Here is a 17363-nt window from a genome sequence, read left to right on the forward strand (position 1 = left end):
TCTGCCAATCAGCTGTTGACTTGAATTTTGAGGAAAGCAAACCCCGAGCCAACCAGCTGCTAGCGAATGTTCGTGTGCAAACGCATTCCAGGGGGACCCACGCGGGGCGGCGCGGGGGACTGGCGATGCAGACTTCACGGGGGTGGAGGACGATAGCACTGTACTCTGCAAAAAGCAGTCACAAGCGATACAGTAACAGTATTTTATTCAGGTTTCTGCAAAAAAAAATAAATAGTTTTTTTAATAAACAAGAGTTGAATTTTGCAAGTGAACTTAACTACCGTTTTCCAGATTTATTCAAGGAAGAAATGCCTATGTTCAAAGCACTGGTGTTAAACAAAAATGAAACCATGCCTGGAGAAGACTCACCAAAATGGCTGCCCATTGATACAGCCTCCATTTATAACATCTGGTTTTCACTTGGTCCTAGAGCTTTCCAGTTGCCTCGCCTGTATGTATCTCACGTAGCAGTGCACTGAGATCAGACTCTGCTTTTAAGTGCATCCAACCTCAAAGTTTTTGCATACAAATAGAATGAATCGTTTTGCTCTGATAAAATGTAGGCCTTACTTGTATATAGACTGTTACCTGCCTTCGGTCTGTAATTTTTTTTCCCCCCCTCCCCTTATCCTTTTTTTTTCCCCCTCCTTCCTAAATGGTGGTATACCACTGTGCGGGTCTTCAGTTTGGGTCAGTACTTGCTGTCCCCTTAGAAAAGGACTTTGGGTTGGTGCCCAGCTTGCCAGCCCGATTGTCCAGCAGTATACAGCAGGATGAAATACTGTAAATGCACTCATTTGGGATTTTGTTTTCTTTCATATCATGTGCAATGTTGTGGCTTTAACATTTTATGCAACTATTTATGAGGACCTCTGTTGTAACTGTAATAAATATATAGAAAAAGCACATACTTAGTACGGTGAGCTTTATGGTTTTGTTTGTGTGTTTGGGGGTGCTGGGTGGGCAGGGGCGGGTGTGTTGTACCAACCACACTGTCATTATTAGTTTAAGAGGAGGGGTAGCATAGACTTTAGTCAAGACTAGTCAATTTTAAGGATTGTTCAAAAAAAAAAAAAAAAAGAGATTCATATCCTAAATCTCAAACTGGTGAAGAAGTAGGGTGACACTTTTTAAAATTTGTTAGTGTATTCAAAATGCCAAAGTCTGACTTTCCAAAATCAGTCTCAACACTTTTTAGGATTTTCAAATCTGTGTTTACTTCTTTCTGTGAAATGAACAAATGAATTTTGTGCTCTTTGGTGAAGAATACATTCAGAAAGTAGCAGTCAGATGAGGAGAATCTGACACGTAATTGTCTTAGTGTTTTTAAGGTTGAAGTAATATTAACGTGAGCTATTTAAGAAGACAGAGATGGTTTTCTGTGCATCCCTGAGTTCATATGGGTGTGTTGTCATCTATGTTTGTGTGAAATGCCATGTTTAAAGAAACCAGGCCAACATCCCACCATAGTTAGATATATGGGTCTTAAGCCATAACCTAGCTTGGGTTAGTTTTGAGGCTTCCACTGTATTCTATTTATTCCTTTTTTGGGTTTTGGGGTTTTTTTTTTGTAAAGTTGTACAGAAACTTTTTAAAAAACAACTGACTTCGAAACTGGATGTGTATTCGTACCAACCTCATATCATTATGTTTGTGTATTATTTTCCTTTATTGTTTTAGTTAAATTTTTACTTTATTTTGCATGTATATTTCTTTGTACAGTGACGTTACATGTTTACACAGTATGACGTGATGTAAATATTTTATTTTGCCATCAGTTATTTTGAAAAAAATTAAACATATTTGACATATTTGTCTGATCTCTTGCTTTAAGGAATTTGAAAGTTTAGGTTTGGTTATATTTTAATTGGGCTCTATTTAAAAAGGAAAAAAAATACATAACTTTATTGCCATAAAATTAATTTTAAATTGCAAAAATGTATCTTTCTTTCATGCCTTACAAAATAATACTTGCCTTTGCTCTAAGTGTTGAGTGCTTTGTAGTGTCATGATTGCTTTTATATAAAACATGCATAACTCTCATAACTGTGGAAATTCATTATAGTCTTTATTAGCTAGTAAATTCTGAGCAGTAGTTTTCTACCAGATGTTCCCAGTTAAAGACCAAAAGATCATATTTCAGTTTAATATTAAACTGGGGAACAGATTTCCCACATCTTTTAGGCATTCCAGATTCATTATGAAGAAAAGTTACTTTCAACCGTGAAGACTTGGGTTTTGCAGCTAAACTCTGTTCACATCCTATAAGGGATGAAGCAGAAAAGTTTTTTCCATTGTGTACATTTATCTCTCTCCCTGTTCTGCTATCGTTAATCCATTTGCAATTCAAAATGATGTGGAAGGTCAGGGAACAATACAGAGTGTTTATGCTTGTCACTGTATTGTATACATGTTTCTTTTCCACTCTCTCTTTCTCCTATTACCTATTAAGTGATGAAACAGTCCCTTTATTCTTCACAATGTACTATTGAGAGAGACAATTGAGAGCACCATTTTACATTGAGAGAGAGAGGGAATATTCAGGAAGGATGTATTGCCAAGGATGAGCCACTGGAAGCTTTTTCCATGACAAGGAAATAGATGGCAACATGCTCCAAGGAAGGGTTTGTATCCTTGAGTTCTCTAAAATACTTTTTCTTGACTGAAGATACACTAAACTGGGGAGAAGTTACCCAAATGCTATACAGAGAAATAATGCACTTGTAGGTGTCTTAAGTAGCAGAGATAAGTTCTTCCGCTCATGTAAACGAGAGCGCACTGTTTCTGGCCTTCTCAGTGAGCCCCGTCACTTGGGAAAGCTGACATCTCTTGACGGAGTGGAGTTCTGCACTAAAAGCTGCTGTTCAGTGCCAGAGCTTACAGCTGAAGAAAGCTTGAATGACGGGCTCCTCAGCCCCAGTGCACATGCTGCTTGGAGTCAGTTGGGCACAGTTCTTGGGGACTGTCCTGCACACAACAAACTAGCACCGCAGGCTGACGGAGTGGAAACCAAAAGCATGAGTGAGAGCAGCTGGTATACGATAGGAGGTTTCTGATGCAGGAACACTGAAGAGCACAGGGAATGGCAGTCTGCATCGTAGCTGAAAGCGGGGAAAAATAGCCAGGGAGGTTCAGGAGGAGAATGTGTCTAAATATTTCTTTGTTCTAACATACCAAAACATACCTTCTTGCTGATAGTTTAGGAAGAAGAGAAGAGGTTGCCAGACTCTAGTCAGTGCGTGTGTCCGTACTTTTCAAGCAGGGTTTGGGAGGTCAGGAGTTCTGCATTTCACAACTGATGAACACAGTGTAACTTGAAAACCATTGTGCAGCTGCTAGGCATGGCTAGATAATATTTCCGCGGTCAGGGAAGCAACCTACATTGTCTTTCTAATGGGCAGAGACCTAACATGTACCTGCCTGTGCTCATGAGGAGTAGGATGGGAGAGCCTGGTTTTCTCTTGTGTGAGTACAGAAGTTACTTAACTGTAAGTCATCCTCATTCTCAGATCAGACTATTATGTGTTGATGAATAGAAAAAATAATTGGGTTTTTATTTCTCCAAATCCAAAAGCATGTTCAGGCCAGGGTGGAACAGAGATCCTTCAGAATGACACAGCAAAAGCATGTGGCTTGCTGAAAAGATCTTGGTACCTGTGCAACCTGATTGGTAGTAGAAGATGCCTGAAAATACAATTAGATGTTCTTTGCATATAACATACTGCATGATCTCTCAGGAATAAGCCCCATTGTTGAGAGAGTCAGTGTAGAACACATACCCAGCACCCCAGGCTTCACGTGCCTGGTGGTCACCTCAGTGTTTCCCAGGGAAAAGCACTCAGTGGTCCTCTGTGCCGAGCATCAGACAAGAATGAGATCTCCCATTTCACTGACCTGCCACAGGGACTAAGAGCCTGATGTGTAGGAACAGGTGAATACGCTACTCTCATGATGTCTTTGTCCTCAAAACAGGAACACTTCTCACCTCCCCTAATTCACTCCCCTTAGCCCTACCCAAAAAGCTTCAGGGTAATGGGGGTGGAGAGCAGCCTGATCTCCTCCTATTCCCCTAGGAAAGCCAGCACAAGCCTGCTAATAATAAACTGTCATCAGCCAATTCTGTCTTCCAATTAAAGAAGCCATTATGAACCCTAGTATTAGAGAAGAGCACAGAGTTTCCATTTTTCCCCACTGGTTGTACATTAAAATGAGGAAAGATGCTAGAGATACATCTAAAGTTTAATACGTGAACTCTGAGCTGTTTTCAGGAAAGGTGATACTTGGGATGTTTTCATTGTCTAATTCGTAATTCCTCTTGACTGCTGAAGAGACTTTTCATCCTTGTTTGAGGAAATGTGTAGATGAGGTACTTGAGACTGCATAGATTGCAGCAGATGAAGCTTCAGATTCTATCATAATGCCTGTGGTGATGTGTTGGTTCTCATTGCTCCAAATTTATGGGTTTCTGAAGGAAAATATCTCCCATCCAAAGAGGATGAATATATTGAACTACAGAAAGGATGAAACCTTAACACCAAAGCAACACTTTAATCTGCAGACTGACTTTCCAGCCCCCCAAGGACATTCTGTCCATTACCACCCCAGTGAATTCTCCTCTGTCATACCAAATGGTCTTCCTGACAAAATGATGGCTTTGCATCTCATGGAAGTAAAGTCCATTGAGGATTACTTACTACCTAATTACTGGTTTAGAATGGCAGTACACCATTGATATCCATAACTTTGGGTGGCAACAGGTTATGCATTTGAACTCCATACTATGTGAAGAACATCTTCCTTTGATGTCTCTGAAACTTTGTTTTGGAAAAGACAATGAGCAGTTCATCTTCCCCACTTCTGTGTCCTACCTTTGCTTTCACAGTCTTCTACCTTACTTTTCATTTGGTCATTTGTTTACCAAGCTAAAAAGTACGAGTCTATTTATTCCTTCCTTGTGGGGAAGGAATCTATCATCTTAATTGTCCTTCTCTGAACCCTCCCTAGTTCCAAGTCGTATATTTTCTCTGATGGAAGGCAGCAAAGCTCACACAATATTCATGATACAGGTGCATCATGGGTTACACAGCTGCAAATGGCACTTTGTTCTCTATTCCTTTTCTAAAAATTCTGAGTGTTCACATTGCTTAGACTTCTTTTGAGCTGATACTTGTTAGAATATTAAATCCTGAGATCGTGTTCCCAAGTTGAGCAGCAACGGTCAGTTTGGAGCCCACTATCATGTAAAACTTGGATCCTCCTTTCAGCATGTCCCCCATGACCATTAATTTTGTCTCGTTGAACTTTCTCAGCTGCTTTGTTCCCAGATGAAGCTGAGGTATAATGATTGCCTTAGGGAGAGATTGTTCTGGTGGAACTGAGCATGGAGATCTCTCATATTAAACAAATAGAAGCTGACTAGTGCTGGCTTTCATTTTATTAAGATAGTCAGCCTAGCTCCCCTGACTTTTTCAAGAACTCCTGTTGCAGGAGTTTTCTTGCCAGCTCCTATCAAACTGATTTCCTCTCATCCTGAGGGAGGAAATTGTGGCCTGCCTTGGACTTGATTAAGCTGAAACTCTTCACTTTTAAATTAAATTTCAAACACTGATTTTGGTGAGGCCAGCACCCTCACTTCAGCAAAAGGATTTACGTGAGTCTCAAGCAAGAAGCTTGTTTCCACACTGAAATCATGATCAGGAGTATCTCCAAAGATTGCCTGCAGAAATTTCACATTAAGCTTCCTGAAGGCTCACCTGGCAGTAGTCAGCACCAGGAGTTCACTCAGCACACCCTGAACTCAGACTCTGCGGGTTATCAAGGGTTACTCCCAAATACTGAGGAAGAGCTGGCAGCAGCTGGAAGTTTGCCCTGTTGTACCATTGGGAATCTGCCTAATCACTGCTGGCCAAGTAGCAATTTACATCACGTACCTTGCCTGCTTTTACGCATCTTGCCTGTGTGTTGCTGAAGACCACGTGATCCCTTGAGATGGACGATTCTTCAAGCTCTCAGACTTTCCCTTCAGTCATGCCAAGATCCACTGAGTAGTTGCAGAATGGTGTCATTTAATTTGCCAACTCTCGAGACTTGATGGTGAGAGAATACTTCCTTCTTCGGTGATGGAGTGCTCTCCTGGGACTTGGGGGGTTCTGGACTCTTTGCTTGCCAGGAAAACTCAAAGCTGGGAATCTGTGCTAGTGCCAGTTACAGGAGTTAATGCATTCATTGGTTTGTTCTGGTTTTGTCGCTGTTGTTGGGAGCTTTAGATGCTAGTGGACAGTCCTGGCTGGTTCACGCTGATGGAAAAAGAATGTCATGATATGTCATGAAGTATTAAGGGGAGGCTTTTAGGATGGGGTGTCTTGAGGGTAACTTGATCACTACCAAAAAGTGCCTGAACATCAAAATTACTTGCTGCTCTTGGAGTCTGATGGAGGCCTAAACTTGTTTCTTCCAAGGATCTTTCACATAATAAGGTGGGGTGTAAATCTGGTGATGATTGCTGCTTTTACCTTGGTTACTGGTTGTGGATGACAAGTGGGGATCTTACCTCACTTTTCAGACCTGCTTGCAAAGAGTGTAAATCATGCCGTGGTACTCCATCCCACAGCTTGGGTGTTGAATGGTTCTCAAGTCTAAAGTGAGTCTAGTCTTTGTCTTTTTGGATTAAGTACTGATTTTTCTAAGTGGACCTGATTTTTCACTTAATGTTTAGGCATCCATTTCCTTTTCAAGACCTCCACCTGCTTCACAGTCTGTTACTTTTTAACATGGAAATATGATACTCTCTATTTTATGAAGTATGGCTATAGTATCAATATTTGATACGTGATAAAGTATGAGGTTGCAATAGGGGTGAGCATCTCTACTGGGGAAGTCATCTGCTTGCTGTAAGAGGCTCTGTTTTTTCTCATTCCACTGTCTAGGGAATTTTAGGATGAAAATCCTAGCTAATTCCCATTACACTGGTGGTCATGATATGGATGAGGCAATCGTGAGTTTGTCACAGCTTCACCTTTTGACAAACTTTTTTTTTCTTCCAGGAGCATGAGAGAGATTCAGGTGTAATAATTGTGTTCCTAATGTTGTTTTCTTCCAAGTAATTTATAGGGGTGTTTTAAGAGCTTATGCTGGGCCAGTAGCTGTGTGTTGTTTCTGCCAGGAGTGAAGAAATTAATGTCATTGTTTTCTTTTCCATCTAGCACATTTCTGTGGTCAGGGGGTTGCTTCATAACTCACATAAAACTTCAGCTTTGTCCTTTGTTCTGCAGAAAATCAGACCTTTCAGGGCAATCTTCATACAAGGTGATTGCCAAGACTAAATGATCTGGTGGTATGACCCAGGGGTAGTCATCTCACTGTTAGCTGGTAGTTTCATGACCTGCAGCAAGACTATCAAGGTAGATCCACCACCTTTGCTGAGAGCATTCTTCACTGCAGCTGAGGCAATAGCAGTGAAAAATGTCCTTGTGATTTGCGAAGTGATTGTTGGGGTGTTGCATTTGCACAAAGGCAGTACGCTGTTCCTCGCTTTCCCTGCATGATGCTTCTGTTGCTGCACAGTGAAAGTCTCAGATGCACATTCAGTTACTCTGTGAACATGTACAGGGTTGCCTGGATTTGTCACACAGTGTGGGACATATATGCAAGTACTCACAGGAGAAAAGAAAACTGGTCATTCGCTTGCACGCTTTAATACATGTTCTCCGTACGTTGCTGTTTCTCCAGCTACCTTACTTCCGACAGATCGTCAGATGTGAGGAAATGCAATACATAATGCCTGTAGCGCTAAATTACATTGCACACATGGATAACATTGTGCTGTACGAAAGGGGGCAGCTGCAGTGGAATGCCTGTATGCTGCAAATACTGCAAAAAAATGTATGTATGTGGAAAAGTGTATAGATTTCTTCAAGGTATGTTGACCACACATACAATTCTCGGTGGTTCTTTTTTCTGAATTCAGGTGTGCAAACTAATGTCATGCATAAAATAATATTTGCACTTCCTCTGTTTTCTCTGTAAGTAGAAATACAGCAGTGAGGAAGAGAGACAGGCGATTATTTATATGCACAAAGAAAGGAAGCCTGGTTTCCTAGGGCTTTGCCTCAGAATTGATTATGTGGTAGTTCATAGAAAGAAATTAAAGCTTTTCCCAAATCTGAGTTACTCCTGATACTCGTGACATGATAACGGCATGACATGATAATAGTGTGAGCTTGTTCTGCCTGATGTCTTGGAGGAGCCCATTCAAGACAGTCAGCAATTCAAAAAGTACTCAGGGAGGCCAAGACAGATGGAGATTGGGGAGAAGTAAGACTACAGAGAGAAATAAGTGAAAGACTGCAGGTAAACACAGAAGGGAAGTGACTGCTCATGACTTACTGGGGTGCCAACGCTAAGTTAGCCTCCTTAGGAGCAGGCATGGACAGCACTGGACTTTTAACTGTAAATCTGATCCCTGCCACCACCTCAGGGTCTGACCAAGGGAAGGATGCTGCACCTACAGAAACCATGGCACGGCTGCCTTGCATGTTCTGCTTTTTGTCATGGAACTTTACAACAAATAGCTAATTAATGTCTTTTTCTCCACACTGATACAATGCTATTTGCTGCCTCTTCATACTGGCTGTCAGTTGTCTGTTACTAGGTCACATCTGGCTTTGGAGAGGGCACTGCCTCCAGCACTTCAGCCATGAGAAATACATTGCAGCCAACTTTCAACATCTTTGGGGCAGGATGGGAGAAATGCTGAAGGGGATGGTAACCCGTGTAGATGGGAAAGAGGAGGATTGGCTTGGAAACGTGTTCAAATATGCAAAACAGTAATCGAGATTTTTTTAATTTAAAAAGTATTTCTAGTGATTTCTGATAAGCTAATGGGTCTAGTGAAGGCTAGATAAGAGTATACTGAGAATAGATGGAATCCCTTCAAAAGAATTCACTGTGCAAGTTAAAAGCATTCCCCTAGAAGTATCTGCCACTTGTCTTGGAAGCCAATATCCCAAAAAGATGGCAGAGAGAAAGGTCAGAGAGAGGAAAATATCTTTATTTGGTATTTAACAAAGATATTATAAGTATCTTTGAGTAAGAATGTTCTGGGATAGTCAGTACATGGCTGATAGGACTATGATTCCTTTTCATCCTCTGAAGGATTTATGGACGGGTAGGGATGGTATTTGTTTGTGAAAGTGACCATCTGTTTCTGTTTGCATGCTGTGACTTTTTCCAGTTGTATGTGGTTGGGTAAGTAGTGCAAGTAGTTAATTAAAGTTGAATCTTCCTCTTGAGTCTGTAATGTTTGGTTTGACAAATAATCAAGAAACCTATTTTTCTCTGTTAGTCAACTGCAAGAGTTGAGAGGGGTAACCTTTTACAAGGCCTAAACACCATCTGTTGGTTTTTAAAGAATGAGGAAATGGTAACACTCTTTTCCATTAGTTCAACTGTGAACTGTTTCTGTACCTAAGTGCTCCACAGAAACTCTCTATCTGCTTTACAAATCTATTCCCAGATAACTTGAGTAGCGTTTTAGCAATCTTGCTTTTCTAGTTTATAATTTATATCACACATCAGACCCTGTATTAGCAAGCATGCATTGTGATAATCTATTTATATTTGAAGTGGCTTTTTTTTTTTAAAAACAAAAAGAAGTATTGAAACTACATGTGCATGCTGTGGAATCTAATAGCGTGAAAGCTGCAGTCGAAGTTGTAAAGGTGGCTTTTTTCAGAGCCTTGGTCGTACGTATTGCAGCATTTTATTTTTCCATGGTTAAGTTTACTTAATGTCAAACATTGGCTTTTTGCCCAGGTGAGGCAGGGAAGTATCAACTTCTACCACCTTATTTGAGCTTCCCCCTCTGTTGTACTTTAGAGGTGAAAGGGAAAAGCTTTCCAATTGGATAAGGAGGTATTAGATGAAGAATACATCTGTGTGTAAATGTTGAAGTCCTTCTATAACAAAGTAGTATAAGGGTGCATTTTCTTAAGTATCAACAGCTCAACAGCTGTTGTATTTCTCTTTTATGCTGTGGTGCTGTCATGGGGCATCAGCCAGCGTGCCTTAGTGCAGCTATTTCTTGTCATCAAGGTTTTGTTTTGTTTTTTTAACATTTCAGAGTTTCTCCAGCCACTGGAACTGAAAGTGATATTATTTCATTGTAGAGAACTGTTACACTGAAAGGCATTACCTTTAGCAGGGATTGCAGTTCTCATCTTTCTGCTGAAGGACACAATCCCCAGAGCTGTGTTTGTACCACTCCAGGGACCTCTGCTGGAGCTGCTGTCCCAAGATGTCTACTCATATTTCTCCAGGTTCTTTCTTTCTGTGCATACTTATGGCTTTCCTACACCACTCTGTGAGAGGGAACAGTTAAAAAGGTCTTTCCTAGCTGCTCTTGGCAGATGTAGAAATGCTTGTGTTGGGGAAAAAAGAGGCACAAATGGCAAATCGTGAGAGCTGTGTGGCAATTCATGCTCTTCTGCTGACTGCCTATCCTCAGTTACGGTGATGGACATTGGACGGGCAGGAGGGATGTATGCACCACACAAGGAGGTGGGGATGCACACACCACAAGGACACAGCTTCATGTCCGAAGTACCCTGTCCTAGAAACAAAGCGCTCAGGTGTTGAGAGTGATTTTGTTGGGAAGAATCTATGCACACGGAGATCCAGCACTTAAACAAGTCATGTGTAAAAATTTGTATGTACCAATGTTGCTGCCTCACAGTGTTTTAAAGCACACTGCATGTCCTGGCCTCCTCTTCAGGCGACCGAGCAGACGTTACACCCTAAATCTGTCATTGCGACGGGCATGTCTCAGCTTCCTGTTTCTAGCAAGACAGCTGACTCCACGCCGTGAAGCTCCTATATAAAAAGCCAAAACTGCTTTAACTGTTCGTGACAGTGGTGTTCGGCCTAGCAAGTCTGTCACGGCAGCTGGGCGATGGAGAACGGTAGCAGACGTCTCTGCTCTGTGAAATCCTGTCCTTGGCTCTAATGAGGAAAATGCTGGCTAGTGTGTGTTTGCCATTCCCTGAGCCACACTTACACTGCTTTTTTTGAAATGTTTCTATTAATTCCATAAACAAGACAAATCTAATGTTACACTTAGAGGGGGGAAAAAAAAGCTTTCAAAAACTACAGATCCATGTATGGAGACCCAGGGTGTTCAGTGTGCAAAACCTACTACCATCTGCAGCCAAAAACTTTGGCATTTTAGGCCTCCTACTAGTTTGACTATACAAATGTCTCAGCTTCTGTTGAGTTGCTCATTTGCAGCTGACATACTGCCACTTAAGAGTAGTGGCTCATTTCTGGCTGAGCTCCGTGTTGGACTTTATAACAGCTCTCTCTGTTTATTGAGCACAAATAATTTTACTATTGGGTGTAGCTCTCTATGAAGTCTATCTCCTGGAAATATTGCCAGTGAAAGGAAGTATAACTAGATGATATTTACCTTACCATGATACTGTTGTAGTCATACTGTTTGACTCATACTAGTACGTTCTGTGTTTGAGTAATACCTGAAGGTCAGTGGAGGAAGGACTGTTCCTACATTTGCTTGGAAAAAAACAAATGTAGCAAAGCATAAAGAATCGTCTGCTTGGATTTTTTTCACTTGTAATACACAATTGATGGCAAAATAGAGTTGTGCATTTGACAGTTACCTTGACCTAATAAAAAACTTAAAAAAAAAAAATAAAAAAGAAAACCCAGCAACATTACATTTGCTTGATCTGTAAAAAAGTGCTCCTGCACCTTCTGGAATAACTTACAGTAGATGGAGAAAGAGGCAGAATACCTTCATCTGACTCAACTTTTTGAAATGTCCTGAAGGTGAGGTGGTTTGGGGACACTTGTCAGCAGAAGAGATCCCAACAGCAATGCTCTTCAATGTCTCAGAGCTGAGGATCTATATTTAACAGCAGCAATGGTTGTACATTCTGTTCCTCATTGGTTTCCTGCTGTGCCTTCAGCGTGTCAGATTCCTTCCCTCACAAAAATGGCAGTTTAGACGGTCTTCCTTTCATTTCTCCCCCCAGACAATTTGTCATGCATTTATGGTCTCAGTGCTAAAATAAGTTTATTAACATATGCAGGAATCATTTGAGCTTTTCAAAAAAAACCTGTAACATACGGATCCAATTATGAGATTGTATAGTTAACGATCCTTTTAAACGTAAAATTCCCCATAAAAGTTTGGTGGCAGCTTTGAGTATCTTCCAACTGTCATCTGGAAGTGCCACAGAAAGTAGCATTATTCTGACATAATGTAACCCCAGATTGTTCAGAGTACATGATTAAATCTAGAAGTAATTTTGAGGAAATAAAGGCATCCAAGACACAGTCTTCTTTCTCCCAAACTTAGGGGGAAGATTTCTGCTTTGTTCTTCTAGTGCTACTCAAAACCCAACACCTTCCTTGTGGAAAATGGATGCAAGAAGCTGAAATGAAGCACCAGCTCCTGACTCCTCTAACTTGTAGGAATCATCCTTGGGAGTCCAGCCTACTGGGGATGGACCAGACCACCCGAGCTATGCTGCACAGGCTGCTTTCTGCATACCCATGGGCGGCATCTGGGATTTCTGCATGCCTGACACACTGAGGGAGCAATTCTTGCAGGGCAATGGGATATCCAGAAATCCTATAAACATCCAAAGCCGAATTTCAGTGAGACAAAATTTCTGTGGTGGAAGGTGGGTCCAGGGAAATGTGTGTATGTATATATTTCAGAAGAAGCCATATGGGAACAGCCAGGAAATTTCATTTTTACATTCTCAACACGGGCTATTTTTTTTAAAAGAAAATGTATGTCATTTACTTACCAGAAAAGTAGAAATCCTAATACTTGCAGTCTAAATAGTAGAATGTCAAAAGGGGCAAGATCCATAAAAAATTACAGAAAAAGAAATCATTGAATCCTTTGTGAGGAAGGTGCTGACATCCCTCACAAGTAGGAGAATTCTGTCTTTTTTGCCACTGACTGCAAAGGGAGATGAGAGTGCTGCTTGTCATCACAGCGGGGGCTGTATGTTCAGCTGAAGAGTCTCCATCACCATGGTATTTTCAGCATCTCTCAATTTTAATCATCAAGTTTGCTTTACAGATGGAGAAAGCTTCTTATTTCCTTTCCCCTTTTTTAACAGGTGGTAAAAGGATTTGCTGAAGATGTGTAAGATTTTGGCAACTGCAAAAATAGACTTTCATCCTCTGAATTTCTGTCCTGTTTCCTAATTAAAAGAAATTAATGTAATCCTTCCTTCTGTGTTGTGAAATACACAGAGAAGTATAGCGAATATTAGCTTAGCAGTAGGTTGTTTTGACCTGCTAAATGAAGAATCGCATATAGTAATTTCAGCTATTGGCATAGACAGTGATTCTATTAGGAAATGGGGGAAAGAAAATGGCAAATAGAACCAGGATGTTTATCTTTGCAATTCAGAATAAGCAAACTATCAGGCACACAAAGCCTCTTTCAGAAAGAAACATCTTCTGTTACTGTTTCTATTAATCTAAAAGTCATTTAGATCAATAAGCTGCATTATGAAAGGGGGCATGTACAAGCTCAAGCCCTTGTCTTTCCGTGACTTTTTCATCAGCACTGTTGCTCCTCTGTGTACAGGCTACTGCTTTCCCTTAGTGGTCTCAGTTTTTACATCTGTTTCATTTTCCTGCTTGTTGCTAAGTCTCCCTCTGAAGAAAGTTTGTTCTTTTCACTGATGACATTTGATGTTTTGGGTTGGGGTGACTCCTTCCTCCAAAAAGAATGCGCTCCTTTCTTCCCCTTAGTGATCCTGGTTTGCTGTTTCAGTACAAAACAAGCCATCGCTGATGACTGCTGTGGTTCTTAGCGGAGGTGGCAGAAAGTGGCTCGCTCCTCCTACTTCAGAAGAGAAGCCGGGGCAAGGGGGTGCTCTGTTCTTTGGGGCTGTAGTATCAGCGAGTCACAGCACCCAGGTCTTAAAATGCTTATTTTGATTTGCTGCTACGCACTTTTGACAGCGAAACATAAATATTTAGTCAGTGTCACAAAGCCAGGCACTGATACTAGACAAAAAAAAAAAGAGGCAAGTGCCTATGAATAGGTTGTGTCTTGTTTCTTCTGGCTTTAACATCTTACAGTATGAAGGAGAAACAGATGAATTCTGAGTATTTGCATGTTGATTTATAAAGAAAAAGAAGCCATAATATGGACTCTTATTCCAAGTATGAAGTATCTGATTTACAAAGAATTGTTCAAAAGCAAAGCCAGCCACAGATTTTGTAACAGGGATTCCTTTTCCCAAAGAGGTTGATCTCCTGTGCCCGTGCCCAAGCCCAAGCAGTAGGACGCAACTCTGCACTAACAACTTGCTTGATGCTTCCAAAATCCTTATCTGTCCAGAAAGCAGATTGTATTGATGCTAGTCCCCTTGTAAGTCTACAGAAGGAACAGGATAACCTGGTGACCCACTAAGTGGTGTGTTGTGCACCTGCATAGGACAGCACCTCTCCTGCCCCCAGCCTATCTTGCTGCAGCAGAAAGTTGCCAATGATCAGGATAATTGTTCCTAAAAGGGTGATCTTCTTCCAGGTAACAGAAGAGAGGGTAGGACAACTTGTTACAGCAGAACAAAAGTGACTACATGCCATCAGAGGTTGGGGAAATTTGTCTCTGTAACCTTAGTCTGCTTCCAATAGAAAGGGAGAAAGCAGAAAGAAAGGAAGAAGTTGGTTCTAGAGCTCAGTAGTGGAGACAAAACTGCCTGCAACTCTGGGACAAAAGCAGGCGGTCATTGCATCTCTAAAGCATTTGTGCTTAAAGCTTTCAGATAGCTGGATGATGTTGTGCCGTGTCACGTTGGGGTTTCCCAACTGCCGTTAGGCAAGACCAAGAGCTCTCCTATCGTTGGTGAGCAGGGAAACAGGCCTGTTGAGCCGTGGTGAAGTCAAATGCAGACCTCATTTTCTACATCTCACAGAACCACAAGGGAATGTCATGGGCAGGAGAGGCTGTCTGATAACGCCTGCCACAGAAGCATGGGGGGTGGACAAAGGAAATTTCCTCATCAGCTTGTGAGTGTGATAAAGAGTGCAAACAGGCTGGCACGCAAACACTAGCTACTTAGTAAAACACAGTTGTTCTTAGTTTATGGACTGTATCAGCCCAGGCGGTCACTGCCTCTAGCACACCAAACTTGTCATCTTCCTTTTCAGGTTTGTCTTTCTCTCCTCCCCATGACATTGCCCAGTTCTTTCTAATTAAAAAAAAAAAAAAAAAAAAAAGCACAGGGGGTGTGTGTGTGTGTGTGTGTGTAATTTATCCTGTATTTTTTGTAATTTAGTCCAGTTCCAAAGCTCAGCTGAGGCTTTCCTGCAAGGAAGGGGTGCAGAAGTTCCTGGTCTGTCCTCTTCTCCCTTTTGGAGCCCTTTTTTGCCTGTTGCCTTATCCTGTTGAAGCAAAGACAGCCTCACTTTCCAAAATGCCTCCAAGTTCCTAGATCCCTGCCACACGGAGTGTTCAGATGTCCCAGCATTTTCACCATGCTCCACAGGTGGGGCTATGGAAGAAATGCAGAGCTCAGGCAAATAGTCATGCCCCAGCACACCAGGGAAGTGAGGTAATCCGTGCTCTTCCCACTAAAGAGTTATTAAAGAGTCATCCAGGTGAGCCAGCTATGCTTGATTGAGAAATATGGTATATGGGTTAAAGAAGGTGGAAACTGCAAGAAAAGATGAGTAGGCAGTGCCAAACACCCAGAAGTGTTTCTGGCCAGAGCAAACCAACCTACCGGGCAAAAATAGATTAAGTACAGTGGAGGAATTTCAGATGATGAAAGGGGATTCAGTGCAGTGAATTCAGTTAATTTTCAGTGTATAATTTAAACTACTTTATTAAAAAAAAAAAAACAACAACACAACAGTGCTGAGCGAGTAAAGCAAAAGAGGGCGTGTGCAGTGTTTCTTTCTTCTCTCCCTTGGAGATGGACTGGTCCTGTAGCCAGACCACTGTTTTTCCCCTCTCAGAACAATCTTGTTCTGCCAATGAACACAGACAAAAAAAAGCCATGCATACATACATATAAATGTGTGCATATACATACACACACACACACACACACACACACACTGTCTTTAAGTGTTCGCTTGCTGCCTTTGGATGCTCACTGGCATGGAGCATGAATATCACGAGAACATCCAAAGGCAGCAAGTGAACACTTAAGGACAGAAAATTCTTTACTGTTCCTCTCCTTCCTCCACAGTAAATGGTGAAATAGGAAGGGTTTGCAGGCTTGCAGTCATGGGGCACAAGCCTTGGACTAGAGCAGAGAGAGCAGATTTCACCTTCAGCTCCTGAGGTGCCAACAAACAGAAGAAACAATATAATACAAGTATCGGTTATCTGCCCCTCAGTGCCACCTTTCCAAATCTCCTTAATTTTATTTAGCAAATGTTGCTGATCCAAGGGTGATAATGGAAAAATAGCATTTTTAAAACTAATTTAACAAAAATACTGTAATAAAAGACGTAGAAAGGGAAATTGACATTCCAGTGAAAGGGAAAATGTGAGTCAGTAACGTACGAGTTCCAGCAATATTTTTTTAAAATCCATCTGTAACATGGAACAACAGTCAACAGAAGAGGAATCTGGCAGGGCAAATGATTGCTTCCACCTCTGAAACAAGAACTTGTGGGTATTTTCAGAGCAGGAGACTGGATTTAGTGAACTTGTAAGCTATAGTACTGGGATATATCTTCCAACAGTGTAATTAAGAAGCAATTAGTAGCCTTAGACAGTAGAGAAACCACTGGTCTCATTTAACTTAAGACAATGAGCGAGAAGGGGAGAGGAAAGAATCTCTCAAAGGACCCTTTGCTTACTCTCATTCAAAATCCTCTATCTATGAAGTGATTTAATCACATCTGTGTGAACTTTGCTTTTACATAGCACGGTCTGTATCTTAATAGAGAAGGGATGCTGGTGTGGATCACCTGTTTCCTCTTCCTGGTCAGAGTGTTTCTACAGAAAGCACATTGATTGCGTGATAAGTAATGCTAAATGCTCAGCAATCAAACGTGACATTGGAGTCGAGGCTGTGACTCTCTGAGGGCTACCACTAAGATAGAGACCACGCATGGGTGGTACATCACAGTTTGAAAATCGCCCTGCAATCTCCAGCCCTCAAACAGCTTGGAAGATGCGGAGGGAGGTAGCAATGTGACCTTTATAAATAGCTGAGTTATACTCGATTTTTTTTTTTCTTGCGGCTTGGATATGGAGAAGCATAGACAGCCCATGTCACTCTGAAAACTTTAACGGAAATGAAACAGGAAGCCAGATCCTTTCACAGCTTGTTGATCTGTGAAGACAGGCTGAG

This window comes from Leptosomus discolor, chromosome 8, assembly GCF_034619465.1.
Source record: "Leptosomus discolor isolate bLepDis1 chromosome 8, bLepDis1.hap2, whole genome shotgun sequence".
NCBI classification, from domain to species: Eukaryota; Metazoa; Chordata; class Aves; order Leptosomiformes; family Leptosomidae; genus Leptosomus; species Leptosomus discolor.